This window comes from Pinus tabuliformis, chromosome 8 (assembly GCF_031772625.1).
Source record: "Pinus tabuliformis cultivar Carrire ecotype Pingquan chromosome 8, CPIR1, whole genome shotgun sequence".
NCBI classification, from domain to species: Eukaryota; Viridiplantae; Streptophyta; class Pinopsida; order Pinales; family Pinaceae; genus Pinus; species Pinus tabuliformis.
In genome coordinates, this window is record NC_142294.1 from 1,235,100,966 (window position 1) to 1,235,123,451 (window position 22,486).

The following is a 22,486-nucleotide window of genomic DNA, read 5'->3' on the forward strand; positions in this document are numbered from 1 at the left end:
CAGTGTTTTAATTCATTTGAGTTTTCTTTGAAAATCCCTAAGTGTAAACACACTTTTCACTTGCAAGCTTCGTGCTCCTTCCCTTTGTAGTGCACCTTTATTTGGAAATCTAGTTCACTTCTCAAAACCAATGCCAATCATGATCAGTGCAAGCACATTTCTATGCATTAGTCGACCCCCCTTGTCACAAGAATATGTGTTGGGTGCACTTCAAAAGCCCAACGATATCACACATATGAGCTAGTTACCAATATAAGCCCTACCCAACAGTTCATTTTACAATTTATTTTGTTGCTTGGAGGTTCACACACTTTTTGAGTATATATCAAGTCTTCCATTTGTGATTGCATTGCATGCTCCTTATGTGTAAGGTCTCATTTTTTGCACCAAAAAAATGCACTTACGACTTTGTCATATCAGTCCCTTATTTTTTTCACATGTGCCTATTCGTGTACCTTGAATTTTCACTTTCCTTGGATAGTTGAATGTATATATTTGTATGTGTGTGTGTGCATATGTCATTTTTTGAATTTTCATTTTGATTGGTTTGCTATGTGCTTGCATTTTTTGTGTCTATACTTGGTTAAATATTTTCATTCATGGTTTACTTATCCATCTCTTTCTATTAGAAACAAGACTCCCTATGAAATGTGGTATGGAAACATTCCTTCGGTGAGGCATCTTAGGGTTTTCGGTTCATCCCGTTATGACTTCATACCTAAGGAATAGAATAAAAAAAAAGGTGCAAGGAGTCAGAAATGTATCTTCTTTGATTACTCATACCTCCAAAGCATACCATCTCTATGATGAAGTGAATAAGAATTTTATAATATGTAGAAATGTGATCTTTCTTGAGTCTTCCAAGATTGACAATGTTGTTGAGTGGCAGCTTAATCGTTTGGATAGATTCAAACGTGCAAAATATTTTCAGAGTTTGATAGTGATATTCCATATCTCCTTCTATTAGATCTATACTTTCTATGAAGAGCCTTGAAGAAATCAGGTTGAAGGAAATTCCTTCCCCTGCTTTGTCAGGAAAGAGCTAAGAGACTACTCAAAGCAGGTAGCCAAATCTGACAAGCAGTGAGGGTACATGTAAGATACAAAGCAAGGATTAATGCAAAGGAGTAATGTAAAGGAGTGTATTGACTATATACATATCATAAAACATTTTTCATCCCACTTATGATTCCTTGCATCGTGCTTGGTTAGTCATAAGATCATGTTGGTCACAACCTTAGTAGCTTAAATGAACAAGTGGTATTTCTCTTCATCTTATAAGCTATGTAATAAACAAGTGAAAGGGAGCAAGAAATGTAGAGGAAACACATGGAATGACTTTCAGTTCTTGCAACCATGCATGTCATTGAAGACAAAATGATACGACAATGATAAACAAACTTTTAAGCTACAATAAGAGGTGTATTTCAAAAGATGTTCTTTGTTTTCGATACCTAGCCTCCAAAAAATTATGCATCAGATGGAGTCCTCATGTGGTCCTAATATTCTATCATACCTTGGGTTCCTTGGTCTACTTATTTTTCACCTCAGCTCCTATAGAGTCATCTATCATGTCATATTTCTTCATGGCCCCTGAGAGACGTAATTGTGTAGTTTCAATGAGAAGTAACTATTGCGAGATGAGGCCTATGGATGACACATTTACACAGTTTTAGCTGGATGAAAGGAACTACTATGGGATGAGGCCCTGGGAGGACACATTTACACAATTTCAGGATGTAAGGCAGACTGGGTAGTCAAGGGACAAAACTGCACAGTTTCTGGAAACATTGGGATCCGACTAAGGGAAGGACATTGGAGGAAACCACGATCCATTTTTGAATGCTAAGGGAGGTTGGGATTTATGTGCATTGCACAATTCCAATATGCAAGGGAAAAGCTTGAGGGTTACATATGTCAAGTGCTCAGTTCAAGAAAGTTGGATGAGGCTAGGTTGATAAGGAAACTTTGAAATTTGGCTAAGTGTGGGATCAGTGGAACTGATGTGAACAATGATAAAACTTGACTATGATCACATACTTGAAAAATTAGCGATACAACATAGACCATCCAGAACATATAACACATACTTCGCTTAATGCAATAACCTTTGTGGCAGCGTACGACAAGTGTGGCTCCAATGATAGACTTTAGGAAGGTAAAGGAAACACTTGTGTTAGAGTGTGTGAAATGAGTGTGAAGCATGTCTATGTGGTGAGGACAACCCATTCTCATAAATGTTTCCCCTTGAAACAAAATAAATGTCCCTTTACATGATAAGCGGTAACCCCCATGCCCAAAGATGATACATTCTATGTAAAGATAAAAGCATGAATGACTCTTAAAATTAAAAAGAGGAGCTTGAGATCATCAACTTACCAGTAAGTGACTAAGGAACGATCGATCACAATATCCATAGTAGGATCCGAAATTTAAGTGCAGGCCAAAATTTTGGAGTGTTTTGTAGTCGCTACAACGGAACCTTCAACTTCTTGCTAGCTTCTTTTTCAACTAGTGTCTTGAATTATACAAACTTGGAGAATGTATCATCTCTTCCACATGAAGAATATCCAACACTTCCATGAGAAGCCATCAATAGAAATGACAAAATATTTGTGTCTGACAATGTAGGTTGTTGAGAAAGGTCCACAAAGATCACAATGGATCCTTTCTAGGACTACATGTTCTTTGTTGTCCCGATCATGGAATGTGGATTTTATGTACTTTCGCAAGATACGGCCTATGCATACATTGTATTTCTTAAGTGCTCCTTTAGGGAGGCCAATGGCTGTTTGTTGTATAATATTCGAGGTACCATGATGCAAATGACAAAGTATTTTGTGCCAAATTTCATGACATTCTGACCTCCACTTTCTCCACCTTAGTGCTTAATGCAGCACAGTCTTACACATCTAGCTTATATATGTTCTTCACACGAACCCCGATCTGCTTCACCTGTCCCGTGGCTATGTGTCTTAGGAACACTTTTCCTTTGTTGAATATCACTTCACAACGATGGTAAACCAACCACTTGGTGAATGCTAGTAGAGAGACCCCTAATCCTTTACCTTTACCTTTTTTACTAGCACCTCATATTGAAAATTTGAAGACATAATATTTATTTTCTCTTAAAAAATTGTCTTAAATTCCCCCTCTGTGTAGTAGTGCTGAATGCAACAATAGACAAGTTGTCTATAATCCTATCAGCAGATATGAAAGGGATAGAAGAGGAATTGATGTTTGATAAATCTTCTCAGTAAAATTTGTTGCGTTCTTCTCAGTCGACTACCCCCACAAAACAAAGAGCCCAACAAATCATTATCTTTATATAAGATAATGTGAATGTAAGTAAAATAACAAATTTGGTATAGGCGCAAGACAATAGTTGCCTGCAAGCTGGCGGACTTGGGGTGCACTATCAAAGTCAATTTTGCAGTTGTTAGATAATATTGCCTTAAATAGATATGTTTGTGTCCTAACTGTTAATTTATTAAATAAGTTTCATCTAAAGTGGTCATTACTTAAATATAAATTTTTGTCTTAAAATATTTTTGTCAAAAGCTGTTTTTGTCTTAAATATACAGTTTTGTCTTGAAATAATTGTCTTAAATTGTTTTTGTCTTAAAATAATTTTGTCTTAATTTTTTTTTGTCTTAAAGATAAAGTTTTGCCTTTAAATGTTTTTCTCAAACTACTTTTGTCTTAAATATAAAGTTTTGTCTCAAAATATTTTGGTCTTAAATTATTTTTGTCTTAAATATAAAGTTTTGTCTTAAAATATTTTTGTTTTAAACTACTTTTGTCTTAAACTATTTTTGTCTTAAATTATTTTGTCTTAAATTGTTTTTGTCTTAAATATAGAGTTTTGTCTTTAAATGTTTGTCTCAAACTACTTTTGTCTTAAATATAAAGCTTTGCCTCAAAATATTTTGGCCTTAGATTATTTTTGTCTCAAATATAAAATTTTGTCTTAAAATATTTTGGTATTTTGTTTGTCTTAAACTATTGTTGTCTTAAATATAAAGTTTCGTGTTAAAATATTTTTGTCTCAAATTGTTTTTGTCTTAAAATTTATATTTAAGACAATTCAATTGATATTAAAATTTAATATAAAATAAAAAAAAATAATAACAATTTAAAACAAAAAATTTGTTGGGTTAAAAATATGTTTTAAAAATACCCTTGCTATAGTAGTGACTTAAAGACAAAGAAATAACACAAAAATGTGACTACAACATGTAATGTGGTGTTGGGTTATTTGTTTGACATATAATATAATCATTAACATGTAATCAAATTCAATTTTCTTTATATCTATCAACATTTTCGAGACCAGGCTTCATCGTTAAGTTATATAAAGAGATGATCAGGCTTCATGGTTAATTCATATAAAGTGATCTCTTTGTATACATATCACTTCATAAAAATATGCAAATATGCTAAAATCATGAAGATAGCTTACCCTATAAAGACATAGAAGGTTACCAGAAACTCTCACAGAGCAGTGCGAATTCAGAAAAGTGTGGCATTCAAAACCATTGTAAAGGTGAGAGATATCAAAGGTAATAATAAAAAATAGAAATGACAAGAACGTTCTTGTCTAGTAATTATGTCATTTTTTTATAAATAATAATAAAAATATTTTTTTTATAAATAATAATAAAAATAAAATAAATTAATGTTGGTTTAAAATAAAATTACAATATAATAATTTTACTTCAAAATTTAAATATTTGTAAAATGAATATTTAAAATTATATAGATATATCAAAATTTTTAATGACATAAATATTTTTAGTTTAAAATTGTTATATTTGAAATATTAATTTTTTAAATTGTTATATTTGAAATATTAATTTTTAAATTTTTGTGAGAAAGACAACTTTATAATCAATATGGATCACAAAAGTTTAATATCTAATATTAATTTTGTAATCATGTCATGTAAAAACCATTTAATATTAATATTAATATAAATCTAGATTCATCTTAATCTAGAATTTTTTTTATGAGCAGGGAAAGATCAAATCTATTGAAATAAGGTATTTGACCCCTCTAAACTTTTAATAAATCCCAAATTAAAATAATTCTAAACTTACACATATATATATATATATATATAAATTACATTTTTCAAAATTAAACTAATGTAAAAATGTATCTTTCAAATGGTTTTCAACTTTCTATTATATAAATAGCTAACATGTGCATGTACTTATTACACACTTTGCAACTGTAATACTAACATGGAAAGATGTAATTGGAGAGCTTTGAGAGCTAAATTAGTAAGAATCAAGCTAGTGTCCCATTATATTGTTTTTAAATATTTTTCAAAACCAAACTAATATACAAAGAGATCTTTCAACTTTTATCAGATGGGTGGATAATATCTGCACAAATTTAACTTTATAAAACTTTGTTGATAACAGGTAAGGGTGAAATTTAAGACGTGAGTTTACCATCATTTAACTTTATAAACCTTTGATAATAACAGCCAAGGATGAAATTTAAGACGTGAATTGTTCGTGGGTGAATTGTTTTTTGAAGTATCTTTCAAATTAAAAGTGCCATGAAAATGAAGTTCTAATGATAATGTCAGCCATATAAATAAATAAAAATTAAAAAAGACAAAATACGTATAATAAAGAATAATATAAATAAATAATATATTTCAACGGTAGATAGTATTTGCACATGAACTTATCACAAAATTTGATAATCGCAGGGGATGAAGTTGGAGAGGTGAATTGTTAGTCAACCGATAATTTTGCTTCACAACAATTAAATATTATCGTTATATATTATTGTTGAAATATTAAAATATTATCGTTATATATTATTGTAGAAATAATATAAATTTTAATGGTTAGGTGGAATTCATTCTGTGTCAGCATTCCATTTACCACCGAAGGAATAATCCGATGTTTGCCTCAATAATTCTTGAGGCGAATAACAAATAATGTTTACTATAAATTTGACATTGAGGAAAAAACTTCGGAAAATTCGGTCACAGTAACTATTGAATCCGTGTAACCTTTTTCTCCACCGTAAGTCCACCTCGCATATGGACTGTTTACATAAATGTCTAAATAAATGGAAAAACGCAATGCAATCTGTTCTTTTCTTCTCATTTTTTCATATTTCAATTTAATTTAATTACATATTTCTAAATATTCGGTATATTTTGTGGTTGAATTTATTAGTGTATCTAATTTTTTTATAACATCTTAAAAATCTTTAAAATAGATGGAAGATTTTGTCAAACTAATTATGGAATAGTTATTATTGGTTGTTTATTGAGGAATGCAGCTGCCTCATCATTGTTATTCAAGCAAAACCATGTCATATGGAATTACCCCTCTGTCTTGAGCTGTTAACTTGTTTCCCTCAGTCTTGAGCGACTAACTTGTTTACTGAAGTGTCACGAAAACATGCTCTTAGCTAAGTAAAAACAATTTAAAAGCACACTCTAAGCCCTCAATATTTCAAAATCTACAATCTGTAGTGCCCCTCAATTGTCACCTATATAAAGTAAATAAAAGCTATTAACTTTAATTAATTTCATCTATTTAATTAATCAACATTAATTGAATATGATCACTTACCTATCATATTTTCCAACATTTAACATTCATAAAAGCATGTTGCCACAATCCAGTGTCACAATATATTGTTTTTAATGTTAAATCTAGCAAGAGCATGCATATGGAAACATAAACAAAACCAATGAAAAAATAAGAGAACACTGATTCTCAATCCATGAGCTGAACTCTCATTGGAATCTCATATCTACATAGGATCAATGAATACATTATTATATATCTCACATATTTCTAATTTCGTTATCCATTATCTGACTAATCTACTATCCCTACTACATCTATAAATTTGATGTCCTAATTTTGATAACTCAAAACACAAAATTTGCTTGCTAATTTGTCAGCGATTACATAGCTTTATTTTAAGCATTATCCTCAACACTCCCCCTTAATGCTTAATGAGGTGATTCCAAGCATATCCCTTAAGTATTCGAACTTCCCTTTATGTAGTGCTTTGGTAAATATATCTGCAAGTTGTTCATTTGTTTTACAAAACTTTATTTGAATTTCTCATTTTGCCACATAGTCTCTTATGAAATGATATTTGAAATCAATGTGTTTGGTGCGATTATGAAACACTGGATTTTTAGTTATGGCAATGGTAGACAAGTTATCACAGTAAATAGTTGTGGCATATTTTGGTTCTTGTTTTAGATCTATCAGTACTTTCTTCAACCAAATTGCTTCACATGTTGATGTTGTTGCTGCAATATACTCCGCCTTTGTAGAAGACAATGAAATAGTTGGTTGCTTCTTTGAACACCATAATACTGCACGTGATCCAAGGCTGAATACATAACATGAAGTGCTTTTTCTATCATCAAAAGATCTAGCCCAATCACTATCTGTATAACGAACCAACCCAAAATTATCTGATGAAGTATACCAAATCCCATAATTTCTTGTTCCAAAGACATACCTCAAAATTCTTTTTGCTGCTCCAAAATGGATCTTACTTGGTATTTGCATGAATCTGGGAATCAAGCCTACTGCATGCATAATATGAGGCCTAGTGGTAGTAAGATAAAAAAACACTTCCTGCCAGACTCCTATAGGATTGAGCATCTACCATTTCAGCTCTATCTTCTACAGAAAATTTTTCATTTGTATTCATCGGTGTGCTCATGGGTTTACAATTTCTCATTTTCCATTTTTCAAAAAGATTTGAAACATATTTTTCTTGTGAAATAAAAGTTCCATCATTCATCTGTGTCACTTCCATGCCAAGAAAATAATGGAGCAAACCCAAATCAATGATTTCAAATTAAGTCATCATAGCCTCTCTAAACTCTTCCACTAATAAATCACTTGAAGACGTGTATATCAAGTCATCTACATATAAGCCCACAATTATTATATCATTATCATTTGACATGATATATAATTTGTGTTCATTTCCACTTCTATTAAACCCCTTTTTCAAAAAATAAGGGTCAATTCTAGTGTACCATGCTCTTGGAGTTTGTTTAAGCCCATAAAGATCCTTTTTCAGTTTCTAGAGTTTGTGTTCATTTTCTTCTTCTTCATATCCTTGGGACCGGTGAAAATATCCATCTTCTTTCAACTCACTATTTAGAATGGTTGATTTAACATCAAACTGATAAACTAACCATTTATATTTTGCTACCAATGCCAAAACAGTTCTGATTGTATCAAATCTTGCAGCGGGAGCATGTGTTGCATTGTAGTCAATCCCTGGTTGTTGAGCATATCCCTTTGCTACTAACCTTGCTTTATGCCCTTGTATTGATCCATCAGTTGCATACTTGGTTTTATACAACCATTTCACCCCAATGACTTCTTTCTCAATAGGACGATCCACAAGCTCCCATGTTGCATTCTTTTTAATTGCTGCCATCTCTTCATCCATTGCTTTGCACCAAACTAATTCTTTTACTGCATCTTCAAAACATCTTGGATCTGCTTCAATCTGAGACATCAAAGTAAAATTAGTATAACCATAAATTTCATTTGAAGATTTTGTCCTTTTTGGAGGAGGACTTGGACTTTGATACAGGACTTGAAGTAGCAAAAGATGATGGAGTGGTTGTGGCCTCTGAAGTATTTTGATTACTGGATGGATTTGTAGAAACAAAAGATTCATTTTATTGTACAATAATACTTGGAGTTTGTTGCTGCACATCATGATTCCACTGCCATTCTTCTTTCTCATCAAATAACACATCACGGTTAATAATTAGTTTTTCAGTTTGTAAATGGTACAATCTATAACATTTGGTTTCCTCACAATATCCAATAAAAATGCATTTCACACTTTTATCATCAAGCTTTCTTCTATTTTCAATAGGAACATCAGCATAGGCAATGTAACCAAAGACTCTTAAATGAGAAATATTGGGTTTTCTTCCACACCATGCTTCACAATGGGTAATACTTTGCACACTTCTTGTTGGGCATCTATTAAGCAAATAAAAAATGTAGCTACAACTTCAGCCCAAAAAATGTTTGGAAGTTTTTTACCTTTCATCATGCTCCTAGCCATCTCAACAATTGTTCTATTCTTACGTTCAACAATGCCATTTTGTTGGGGAGTATAACTAGCTGTCAATTGCCTGTGAATTCCATTAATTTTACGATAAGAATCAAACTTGTTAGAAGTGAATTCTCCACCTCTATCTGTGCATAATGTTTTTAGACATTAACCACTTTGCTTTTCCATAAGAGCTTTATATTGTTGAAATATGACAAATGCATCAATTTTTTCTTTAATGAAATATAACCATATATCTGACCACATATATCTGCATGCACTAGTTCCAGTGGTTTACTTGCTGTCCATGATTTTCCTACTGGATATGAATCTCTATATTGCTTACCAAGAATACAACCTTCACAGACCTTATCAGTAGAACCAATAAGTGCTAAACTTTTGACAATTTGCTTGTTATATAGCAATATCAAGCCTTTCAAATTAAAATGTCCATACCTTATGTGCCATAGCTAGAAACTATCATCATAAGCAACATTTAATGTTGTGTTTTCTTCACAAGGGAGATTGAAAGCAAAAATTCTGTTTTGCAGCATATTAATCTTAACAATAATTTTACTGTGATTATTTTTATCATAGATTATGCATTGCTTGTCCTTGAAAACAATTAAATATCCCTTTTCAAGGAGCTGCCCCACACTCAACAAATTATGTGCTAGACCAGGAACATATAAAACATCATTAATGTGATTTGGTTTTCCTTCTTTTGTCTTCACAGTAATTGTTCCCTTACCTTTAGCTTCAATTGGTTTGTCATCTCCCAATAGGACATCAGATTTTGTAGATTCATCTATCTCTACAAAGCCATCTTTGTTCCTTGTCATGTGATCACTGCAACGACTATCAATAAGCCACACATCTTTGGAAACATTATTAGTTGAATTAGAAGCCAAGAATAAAGTGCCAACCTCTTCTTTTTCTTCTAAAAAATTAGCTTGTTGTGTTTGTTTTTTCCAACAATCTCTTTCATAATGGCCAAATCTTTTACAATAAAAACACTGAACTTGGGATTTATGAAATCTTTTACCTCCATCACTTTCATCATTACCTCTTCATTGTTGTATGTAGACAAAAATCTTCAATGACCTCTGCCTACTTTGTATGTTTGTCCTCTTCCTCTTCCTCTTCCAAAAGTGTTCTGGCTTTCCTCATTAAAGGAACCATTTTTGTCTTTGAAAATATTTCCTCTTGCTTGAAAAGCTTGCTCCATAGATGTTTTAGAAGATCTATTGATTCTTTGCTCATGAGATTAAAGAGACCCCATTAGCTCATTCACAAACAACTGAGTTAGATCCTTAGATTCCTCAATAGCAACAACAACCCCATCAAATTTTGCAGGCAAACTTCTTAAAATCTTCTCAACAATTTTTTGATCTTTTAAATCTTCTCCATAAGACCTATTCTCATTCACTCTACCCATAACTCTAGTGAGAAAATCATGAATAAATTCATATTTTTGCATGCACAAGGTTTCAAATTTTCTTCTTAATGAATGCAACTTAACAATTTTTACCTTATCAATTCCTTCATATGCTTGTTGCAAATCATCCCATGCCTCCTTTGATTTTGTTACTCCAACTAGTCTGGGAAAAATAGAATCATGCACTGCTTGCTGGATTAGGAAGAGAGCCTTTGAATATTTCTTATGATTTTCCTTTAGTTGGTTTCTTTGGTCTTGACTCCAGCAGCCAAGTGTGTGAGCATCTGGTTTTGTATATCCATTCTCTACGAAATCCCACAAATCTTGTGAGAGAAATAGTGTTTTCATCTTAATGCTCCAAAAACCAAAGTTCTCACCTTTAAACATCGGTATTTGTGGTTGAGAAATATTTATATTGTTGGCCATTATTGCTAAGTGCTGAGCACTCCCACTAATAACTTGAATCTGCACAGGCTTCACAAAATTATGAATACTCTTGCAAATGGATTTCACAAACTTTTGAAACCTCTTGCCAACAACACACACTTTACATATAAATCAACTCTCTTAACCTAGCTCTGTTACCATGTTAAATCTAGCAAAAGCATGCATATGAAAACATAAGAAAAACCAATGAAAAAAATGAGAGAAAACTGATTCTCAACGCATGAGCTAAACTCTCATTGGAATCTCATATCTACATAGGATCAATGAATACATTATTATATAGCCCACATATTTGTAATTTCATTATCCATTACCTGATTAATCTACTGTCCCTAATAATTTGCTCAATGATAACTGACTACATTTATAAATTTATAGTTCTAATTCTGATAACTCAAAACACAATTATATAGCTTTATTTTAAGCATTATCCTCCACATTTTAATTATTTTCAAAACCAAACTAATATACAAAGAGATCTTTCCACTTTTATCATTATGAATGTATAATATCTGCGCCTATTTAACTTTATAAAACATTGATAATAACACGTACGGAGACAAATTTAACTTTATAAATTTAAGAAGCAAATTGTTCGTCACGAGGCAGTTTACAATCGCAACACTTCTCCTTTTTAAAACTATTGTTTAAATTAAAAGTGATATGAAAATGAAGTTTTGCGAGGAAAAGGTTAAAGATTCACTTTAGCTTAAAAGTAAGCTAATAGACCTTAGAGATGAAGTTCTAATGATAATGGTTGGAATAAATAAAATATAATTATTGAATTAATTTGTTGTAAATTGTCGTATCAGATACTTGGTCACTGTTATTCAAGGAAAATCATATCATTTAGAATTATCAAAAAGTAATCAATAAGAAGCAGACATTCACTCCTGCAATATAATCCTGGGTCTTGAGTCATTAACTGATTTCCTTAACTCAGGAAACCTGACTCTTACCCAATAAAAACAGTTTAATAGCATACTCGAAACCCTCAATATTCTAAAATCTACACTCAAATTATAACCTGAATTTAATTTTATTAGAAATTTTGAAGTATTTTAAAAATTCAATAATTGAAAATCAAACTACCATTCTTGTGCTTACAATTTTTATAATATTCCAAAATACGAAATCTAAATAATAACCATCACACATAACATATCATTTTCTTAAATTTAATTTAATTAAAAATTTTATATTCAAAAATTTTAAAAATTCTATAAATAAAAATCTAAAAATTTTCCTAATATTCCAAAATCTACATTCTAATTAAGTAATAACCATCACACATACCTTATCATCTTTCACCAAATGTAATATTAATAGCCATCGGTATTCTTTCCTCTTTTCATAGCCCTTCGCCCCATCTCAATGGGTAACCCAACAACACATTTTCTGGTCTTTTGTATAAGGATGGTTGCTGTTTTAATGCTTCAATGCGGGCAGTGCAACAGCCCTAGACCATGAGAATTATCATACTATCTCGGTTGAAAACTTCAAATGGAAAGAGCCAAAGGGGTTTGCCAAATGTTCAGCTTCACTCACAGGTAAGGTAATTTTTTATTTTTATTTTTTGAGAGTACTTTTTAGATAATTTTTTAAAAAAAAATGCATAAATCCCATGGAACTTGCATTTGAGGTCATCCATGACCAGCTTTCGTTCATATCTACTTCGATTTCTATAACTACTCTATAAATCTCAATCTCAATGGATAGCTAATCTACACATTTTCTAGGATGGCTGTTGTTCTGCTTCAATGAAGGTGCATGGGCTGTTCAGAAATACCATAAGAATTACCACCCTCTCTCAATTGAGCACTTCTAAGGGAAAGACACGAGGATTTGCCAAATGCCCAACATGATCTATAGGGAAGTTGATCGAATGAATTTTGACAATATAGAAGTTGGTAGTTGGTCTGTAGGGAAATCTATATTTACTGAGTTCATCTGGATGGATAGCCAAACAACACAGCCCCCTCTCATGTTTTTTGTTTTTTAAATAGCAGTCACTGATATGTTTCTATGTGGGCTCATAGGCAGTTAAGCAACTCAATATCATGAGAATTACCATACTATCCCAGTTGGAAACTTCAAATAGAAATGGTAAGACAGGTAGAGATTCGCCAAATGCTTTTTTTTGGCCAGGAAAATTTCTTTGGTTAAGCTGGTCAAGTAACTTAGTACTTGCACCTCATCTCATCTCAACTTCCTACCTGTCATTTTCCTTTTCTTCCTACTTGCACCTCATCTCATCTCACCTCATCCCAATTTCCTTCTCTATTTATTCAGTCCGTCTCAATAGATATCCAAATAACACATTCCCTAATGATATGTTTAAGCGTGGCCGTTGTTCTGCCTCAGTGCAGGCTCATGGGCAGTTCAGCAACCCCAAACTACCAGACTTACCATACTATCTCAATCTAAAACTTCAAAGGAAGAAATTCAAGGAATTTTCCATGTAATCAGTTGTTTTTTTGCAGGTTAGGGAGAGTAAATATTTCTTCAAAAATTCTTTTGTACTAAACTGATTTGAGTAAACTTGACTCTGTCAAATTACTAGCAATTCTCAAACTAATAAAAACCCATGGCTCTGACTAATAAAACCTAACAAAGATGTTTTAGACACCACTTCTCTTTGTGTTTAGTGATCCTAACATGTTGGCTAAGTTGTCGAGTCACCCGGTATCATTTCCATATATATACTGCGGGTTGAACGCTATGTCAATACTTGCATGTGAAGGATTTTATGTTTGGTTTATATTAATAAAAACTGCATCACCCGGCTTATTTGAACTTTTTCATGTTTGGTATTATCGAGTTTGGTTAATACAAACCAAAACTCAGAACGCTTTATGTTTGCAATATTCATGTGCGCTATCAAAAAAATAAAAATAATAATAATCAGAATTTGTGTCTGCAGGTCAGGAAGAGCTACAGCCGGAAGTGAAGATAAGACTAGATCATATTCACGGGGCCTGCTCGCCTCTCAGGCCCATGAACTCGAGCTCATGGATAGACTTGGTCTCTCAGACTCTCGAACGAGACAATGATCGTTTGAATACAATAAGCAGGTCCAGAAACAGCGGGACTTATTCTCCAATGAGCAATGTTCCTCTTCAATCTGGAAGCACTGTCGGTGGAGGAAACTATATTCTAACAGCAGGGTTTGGCACGGGGGAGCGATGTGTCAATTATCAGCTGCTGGTAATTGACACGGGGAGCGATGTGACCTGGATACAATGCGAGCCTTGTTCAGATTGTTATTCACAGGTAGATCCCGTATTCGATCCCGAGCAGTCATCTTCTTACAAACACTTACCCTGTGATTCGGCTGCCTGTACTGAATTGACCACTTCAGAAGGCAATCAGAACCCCTGCAGTGTTGGGGGCTGCGTTTATGAAGTGGACTACGGGGATGAATCAAGCACCCAGGGAGATTTCAGCGAGGAGACCTTCACTCTGGCTTCCGATTCTTTCCAGAGCTTCGCCTTCGGATGCGGGCATAGCAATAAAGGACTCTTTCAGGGGTTGGCCGGGCTTTTAGGATTGGGGCAGACTGCACTTGCCTTTCCTTCCCAGACAAAAAGCAAATATGGCGGCCAATTCTCATATTGCCTTCCTGATTTCGGATCCTCCACGTCAACGGGCTCGTTCAGCGTCGGTCGGGGTTCGATTCCTGCCACTGCCGTTTTCACCCCTCTCGTCTCAAATTCCATATCCCCATCCCACTATTTTGTGGGATTGAGCGACATAAGCGTTGGAGGCCAGAGTCTCTCGATTCCGCTGCGTTGGAGGCCAGAGTCTCTCGATTCCGCCTGCTGTTCTTGGAAGAGGAGGCACCATAGTGGACTCTGGAACCGTCATAACTCGGCTCGTCTCACAGGCATACAATGCCCTGAAAACTTCGTTCCGGAGCCAGACGCAGGATCTTCCGACCGCGCAGCCCTATTCGATCTTCGACACCTGCTACGACCTGTCTGGCTACAGCCAGGTCAGGGTTCCGACTATAACTTTTCATTTCCAGGACAACGCGGATGTGAGGGTTAGCGCCCTCGGGATTTTGTTTCCCGTAAAGAGCGACGGATCCCAGGTGTTCCTGGCATTCGCACTGCCACCGCAGTCGGACACTTTTAACATTATCGGGAACTTCGAACAACAGCAGATGCAGGTTGCTTTTGACACGGCAGGCGGAAGAATTGGTTTCGCCTCTGGTCCCTGCTTTACTTAGCACTGCTCCAATAATTTGACACGGCAGGCGGAAGAATTGCTTTCGCCTCTGGTTTCTGCGCTACTTAGCACTGCTCCAATAATTGCAATAATACTAGTAAATTCCCTGTACGTTTCTGCAAAAGACGGCAGCCTGTGTCATGTAAAACTCAAGAAGCAGATGTTTAGGTGTTGGGTCAGATGGAGGTTTTAACCCCATCCTAGCCTTATCATGGACTGTCTATACTTCAACTTTCTATAAGGTATGAAATATCATATTTTTGAAAATTGCGTAGTTAATAATTTAACATTGTAGGATATAAATAATCCTTGTTAGTAAATATTTAATTTTAATAAATCATAAAATAATTATATATATATATATATATATAAAATAAGTTGAAAAATATAATAATAAAACACACTTAATATTAATATTATTAATTATTTTAAATTTTTCATAAACCTATATATATATAAAAAAATTTAATTTGCTATTAAATTAAATTTATTTATAATTTATAAAAAAATATCTCAATCAATATCTAGTAACTCAAAAAAATGTATTATAAAGTTAATGAAAAATATGAAAAAATATCTCAATCAATATCTAGCAATTCACAAAGATAACTCGAAAAAATATGTATTATAAAGTTAGTGAAAAATATGAAAGAATATCTCAATCAATATCTAGCAATTCACAAAACTGTGTATTATAAAGTTAGTGAAAGATATGAAAAAATATCTCAATCAATATTTAGCAACTCACAAAAATATGTATTATAATTATCGGGCTATTTCATATTTTTTGTTATTATCAAAGTTTTCAAGACTTTATAATTTATTAAAATTTTATTATATAAATTCTTTAATTTGTTATTTAATTTAATTAATTTCTAACTTAAATTAAAGAGAGGTTTAAAGAATATCTCAACCATTCCTTAAAACTCACAAAATATGTGTTATAAAGTTACTGACTAACAATCTATAACACAATTTCATCCATCTTGTTATTATCAAAGTTTTCAAGTTTGTTTTGTTTTTTACCATGGTGAACTAGTAACTAGATGGCGGGTGGGTAGGAGAGCCCCTTGAGCATTATCACAAGGGGCCAAACATGAACCCTTCCTGGTATTTGAAACCGGTTGGAGGGGATAGCAACCCATTGCGTCAACAGTTGGCTAAAGATTAGCCTTCACGTTAGGAATTTAAGACTCAAAAGTACAAAAAAATAGTGAAACTCTACTCTTTTATGAACAATCAAAATGCCACTTTATATTGTATAGTTTTCCTTAAACAAAGGCGATGACTCAACCCATATTGGTAAACAACACTACCTAGGATACATTTCTATTTTTTTTTAATTTTAATGTCAAGTTATCCATAATATATATATTCAAAGAAAAAAAAAACTTTATATATTTATGATGGAATATATACATTGTCGTGTGTTATATCAAATGTCTTCAAAAGGCCAATGAAAGATAGAAATTGTACAATTTTCTAGTATCATATGTAATTATGTCATCTCTTAGTACATTTCCAATTTCAATGTTGTGTATCATATGTGTAGTGAACTTTACATAAAGAGATAATAATAAACAATTTCATGTGAGTTTCCACATGGAGAAAAAGGAGGACCACATATGAGTTCCATTGTCCATTACTAAATTCATATGCTCTCCAATGTCCAAGAGGAGGTTGTGGACCTTTTTTCGAAACAGCATCAAGTTTGTCATTAAGTTCTCTCAAAACATGGTTGTAAATAGTATTTACAGGTGCTTTCCTCCTTTACCACTGAAAATGCACCCAAGTTAATAATTTTTACAACAAGTTCAAATGACTTATTATCTAAATTTGAGATAACTCAACCCCTCTCAATTTTGACTTAATAATTCAATGCATCGGTGGTGTCAGGTTCAACAGGCAGTCTTTTCTCTTTTCTTACAATAGAAACATTTCTTGAATTTTCAAGTAATCTTAGCTATGATTCTCAACCTGACTTCTCTTTTTGTTACAATAGAAACATTTCTTGAATTTTCAACTAATCTCCACTAATGATTCTCAACTTGACTTGGACTCAAATTTAGACTTTTACATGTATTTTTAAAAATTGTGGATTTCACTGAATCTCACAAAGTTAAACTATCCATAGCCTAGACTTCACTCAACTAACAAAATTAATTTTCAAACCCCTAAAATTACAACCTTATCACTCCAATTTTCAAACCATCATGCCCAAAACCATCTACAAACCCCATGCACAAAACCATGGGATGACTCTGCCCCCCTGCAAACCTTAGGGGGAAGTGGCCCGAGAAAATGTACAATGTGTGTAACTAGTTGTAGAAAGAATATAACACATACCGAACACATTCTCGTTTCCTTGCCTGTCTCATCAAGGGATCTAATTTGAATTACTAGTCCAATAATCTATGATCTTAGACTCCCTTATATATATTGTTTCAAATCACATCTAGCAACTTTGTTTTTTTCACTTTTGCCATGCCTTGTCTTCACTTTTTCCATGTCTCTAATATATTGTCTGGGCTTACTAGTCCAATAATTTATGTAAAAAAGAAGTCTATAGTTTTAGACTCCCTTATATATTGCTTCAAATCTTATCTAGCAACTTTGTTGTCTTCACTTTTGTCATTTAATATATTGTCTAAAAACTCGTAAAAAAAATCCGAAAAATAAAAAACAAAATAGACCAAAAAAATATTATACAAATCAAACACAAACAAATTTTCCAGAACTGAACTTGAGTGGTGCACCACTATAAGTATTAAATTTAATTTCATGAAAAAAAATACATTTACAAAAGATTTACAAAAATCTAACACAAATTTGTTTCTCCTCACACAGTGAATTACATTACAGTAAAAATAATAAAAACCTCTTGACATACTCGCAAAAACATAATTTATGAACTTATATTAAAACATACATTATGCTTTTCACACTTTAATTGCACGCAATGCAAATTCATATTGAGCATTGCAACTTTGTATTAGATACACATCAATATTTTTTTGATTTTGATTGACAGATGCTTACCATGTGTCATGGATTTCTCGTAGAGATAAAAACTATATATGGTTCAAAAACTTCATGTTCCTGAAACTTTAAGGAAAATTTTAAAAAATGATTTTCTTTTTATTCCATTGGTTATAGTGACGAAAAATCTAAAGTGCTAGATATCATTTTTGGGATTCAACTGCGTTAAGTAAGTCATTCAAACGTATGACCATTTCCATGAGAGGTAGTCGTAACTGACTAATTTCTCATGATTTTTGAATAGTTCACTTAGCACTCATTGCATCGGGTGATGCTCACAGGGGTGAAGAAGTGGGATTGAAACTAGTGAAATGTGGAGAACGAATCACATAGCATCAATCATCACTTCCGGGGCTTGCACCCGGTAACCAGGACTTCCCAGGAGGTCACCCATCCCAGAACTCCTCTGGCTCAAGCGCGCTTAACTGCGGAGTTTTTCCCCACAATCAAGCCCACTTAGCTTGCTACCCCATTTGCAAAACCTTAGCAAGTATTGTGCCTCATGAACCATTCAAGTAGAGATCCCTTGACTCTTTTTGAATTTAAGTATGGGGGATTTACGCAGTGCATTATATTAGATATCATTTTTGGGATTCAACTGCGTTAAGTAAGTCATTCAAACGTATGACCATTTCCATGAGAGGTAGTCGTAACTGACTAATTTCTCATGATTTTTGAATAGTTCACTTAGCACTCATTGCATCGGGTGATGCTCACAGGGGTGAAGAAGTGGGATTGAAACTAGTGAAATGTGGAGAACGAATCACATAGCATCAATCATCACTTCCGGGGCTTGCACCCGGTAACCAGGACTTCCCAGGAGGTCACCCATCCCAGAACTCCTCTGGCTCAAGCGCGCTTAACTGCGGAGTTTTTCCCCACAATCAAGCCCACTTAGCTTGCTACCCCATTTGCAAAACCTTAGCAAGTATTGTGCCTCATGAACCATTCAAGTAGAGATCCCTTGACTCTTTTTGAATTTAAGTATGGGGGATTTACGCAGTGCATTATATTAGATATCATTTTTGGGATTCAACTGCGTTAAGTAAGTCATTCAAACGTATGACCATTTCCATGAGAGGTAGTCGTAACTGACTAATTTCTCATGATTTTTGAATAGTTCACTTAGCACTCATTGCATCGGGTGATGCTCACAGGGGTGAAGAAGTGGGATTGAAACTAGTGAAATGTGGAGAACGAATCACATAGCATCAATCATCACTTCCGGGGCTTGCACCCGGTAACCAGGACTTCCCAGGAGGTCACCCATCCCAGAACTCCTCTGGCTCAAGCGCGCTTAACTGCGGAGTTTTTCCCCACAATCAAGCCCACTTAGCTTGCTACCCCATTTGCAAAACCTTAGCAAGTATTGTGCCTCATGAACCATTCAAGTAGAGATCCCTTGACTCTTTTTGAATTTAAGTATGGGGGATTTACGCAGTGCATTATATTAGATATCATTTTTGGGATTCAACTGCGTTAAGTAAGTCATTCAAACGTATGACCATTTCCATGAGAGGTAGTCGTAACTGACTAATTTCTCATGATTTTTGAATAGTTCACTTAGCACTCATTGCATCGGGTGATGCTCACAGGGGTGAAGAAGTGGGATTGAAACTAGTGAAATGTGGAGAACGAATCACATAGCATCAATCATCACTTCCGGGGCTTGCACCCGGTAACCAGGACTTCCCAGGAGGTCACCCATCCCAGAACTCCTCTGGCTCAAGCGCGCTTAACTGCGGAGTTTTTCCCCACAATCAAGCCCACTTAGCTTGCTACCCCATTTGCAAAACCTTAGCAAGTATTGTGCCTCATGAACCATTCAAGTAGAGATCCCTTGACTCTTTTTGAATTTAAGTATGGGGGATTTACGCAGTGCATTATATTAGATATCATTTTTGGGATTCAACTGCGTTAAGTAAGTCATTCAAACGTATGACCATTTCCATGAGAGGTAGTCGTAACTGACTAATTTCTCATGATTTTTGAATAGTTCACTTAGCACTCATTGCATCGGGTGATGCTCACAGGGGTGAAGAAGTGGGATTGAAACTAGTGAAATGTGGAGAACGAATCACATAGCATCAATCATCACTTCCGGGGCTTGCACCCGGTAACCAGGACTTCCTTAACGCAGTTGAATCCCAAAAATGATATCTAATATAATGCACTGCGTAAATCCCCCATACTTAAATTCAAAAAGAGTCAAGGGATCTCTACTTGAATGGTTCATGAGGCACAATACTTGCTAAGGTTTTGCAAATGGGGTAGCAAGCTAAGTGGGCTTGATTGTGGGGAAAAACTCCGCAGTTAAGCGCGCTTGAGCCAGAGGAGTTCTGGGATGGGTGACCTCCTGGGAAGTCCTGGTTACCGGGTGCAAGCCCCGGAAGTGATGATTGATGCTATGTGATTCGTTCTCCACATTTCACTAGTTTCAATCCCACTTCTTCACCCCTGTGAGCATCACCCGATGCAATGAGTGCTAAGTGAACTATTCAAAAATCATGAGAAATTAGTCAGTTACGACTACCTCTCATGGAAATGGTCATACGTTTGAATGACTTACTTAACGCAGTTGAATCCCAAAAATGATATCTAATATAATGCACTGCGTAAATCCCCCATACTTAAATTCAAAAAGAGTCAAGGGATCTCTACTTGAATGGTTCATGAGGCACAATACTTGCTAAGGTTTTGCAAATGGGGTAGCAAGCTAAGTGGGCTTGATTGTGGGGAAAAACTCCGCAGTTAAGCGCGCTTGAGCCAGAGGAGTTCTGGGATGGGTGACCTCCTGGGAAGTCCTGGTTACCGGGTGCAAGCCCCGGAAGTGATGATTGATGCTATGTGATTCGTTCTCCACATTTCACTAGTTTCAATCCCACTTCTTCACCCCTGTGAGCATCACCCGATGCAATGAGTGCTAAGTGAACTATTCAAAAATCATGAGAAATTAGTCAGTTACGACTACCTCTCATGGAAATGGTCATACGTTTGAATGACTTACTTAACGCAGTTGAATCCCAAAAATGATATCTAATATAATGCACTGCGTAAATCCCCCATACTTAAAATCTAAAGTGCTATTAATTATAAACATTAAATAAATAAAGTAATTAGGATAAGATGCATCTAGATGGCTAAATCTGTATTATATTAGCTTGATAAAATACTCCTGACATGAAATATGTGAAAACTAAGGCATTGATATAACTCAAATCTAAATAAAATTGAATTACATCTAACTGGAAATGGTGAATACAATATAATTTTAATGCAAGTTGTTTATTGATGAAGCACATAAGTTTTATTCATTATAACATACAGGGGTTTTAAGATACTATTTAAGATAATTTTTGTGTAAACTGTTTTAAATTGAGACAAAAGAAAATTTGTGCATTGTTTTAAATATTGTCTTTAAGTGGGTGTCTTAAAATTAAATTGTCTTAAAATATTACCATTATAAAGACAATATATAACACAAAATTTTTTGTCTTTCCGGAGACAAATTCATTTTTATCTCTCGAGATACAATTTCGTTTTTCTCTCTCTAGAGACAATAGTTGGGATTTAAGACATATTGTCTTTAAAGAGACAATGTATTTGATCCTAACTATTGTCTCTCTAGAGACAAAAAAAAATTACATTCAAAGATAATACAACATCACTTTTGTCTCTTTAGAGACAATATAAAATAATGAATCTAGAAAAATATCTCATCATTGAAATAAACCAATATTAAAAGTATTTAATTATAAATAAACTACCATATCATTGATTATTTCATATTAGGAGACAATGGAATCGAACCACGAACATCATACTTATAAATTAGACGCTCTTCCATTGAGCTAGCATCCTTTAAAGAATTACATGAGATTTATGGTATGAAATTGCATATATAGGCATTGATTTTTAAAAAGTGCTTGACACATAATGGCGTAATCTTTGTAAAATCTAAAATCATGCAATCCCTATTTTTAACTTGATAAAAATAACTCAATGGAGTTAGCTCAATGTCACACCCATGTAGCATGACTCACACAACAAGCTAACTAGCAATTGCACCATGAGTTGCAAATAAAAGAAGATAGGAGTAGGGGAATTTGGAAAGAAAGTTGAAAAAAACAAGCATTTGGATCATTAAGCTTTAGGAACCACTCCAATGCTTGCAATCAAAGAGGTTGTCTTTAATTTTTTTTTTCCAAGACTAATTGGCCAATCAGTTTTAAAACTAATTCT

At 34.0% G+C, this 22,486-nt stretch overlaps 1 pseudogene across 1 annotated transcript; it reads left to right on the top strand.

Moving 5' to 3' along the window:
- Positions 1 to 12,349: 12,349 nt before the first annotated feature.
- On the top strand, positions 12,350 to 15,441 carry LOC149239862 (aspartyl protease family protein At5g10770-like; annotated as a pseudogene). Its single transcript, XR_016245473.1, has 3 exons — positions 12,350 to 12,525; positions 13,899 to 14,741; positions 14,773 to 15,441. The product of XR_016245473.1 is annotated as an aspartyl protease family protein At5g10770-like (transcript).
- Positions 15,442 to 22,486: the final 7,045 nt, after the last annotated feature.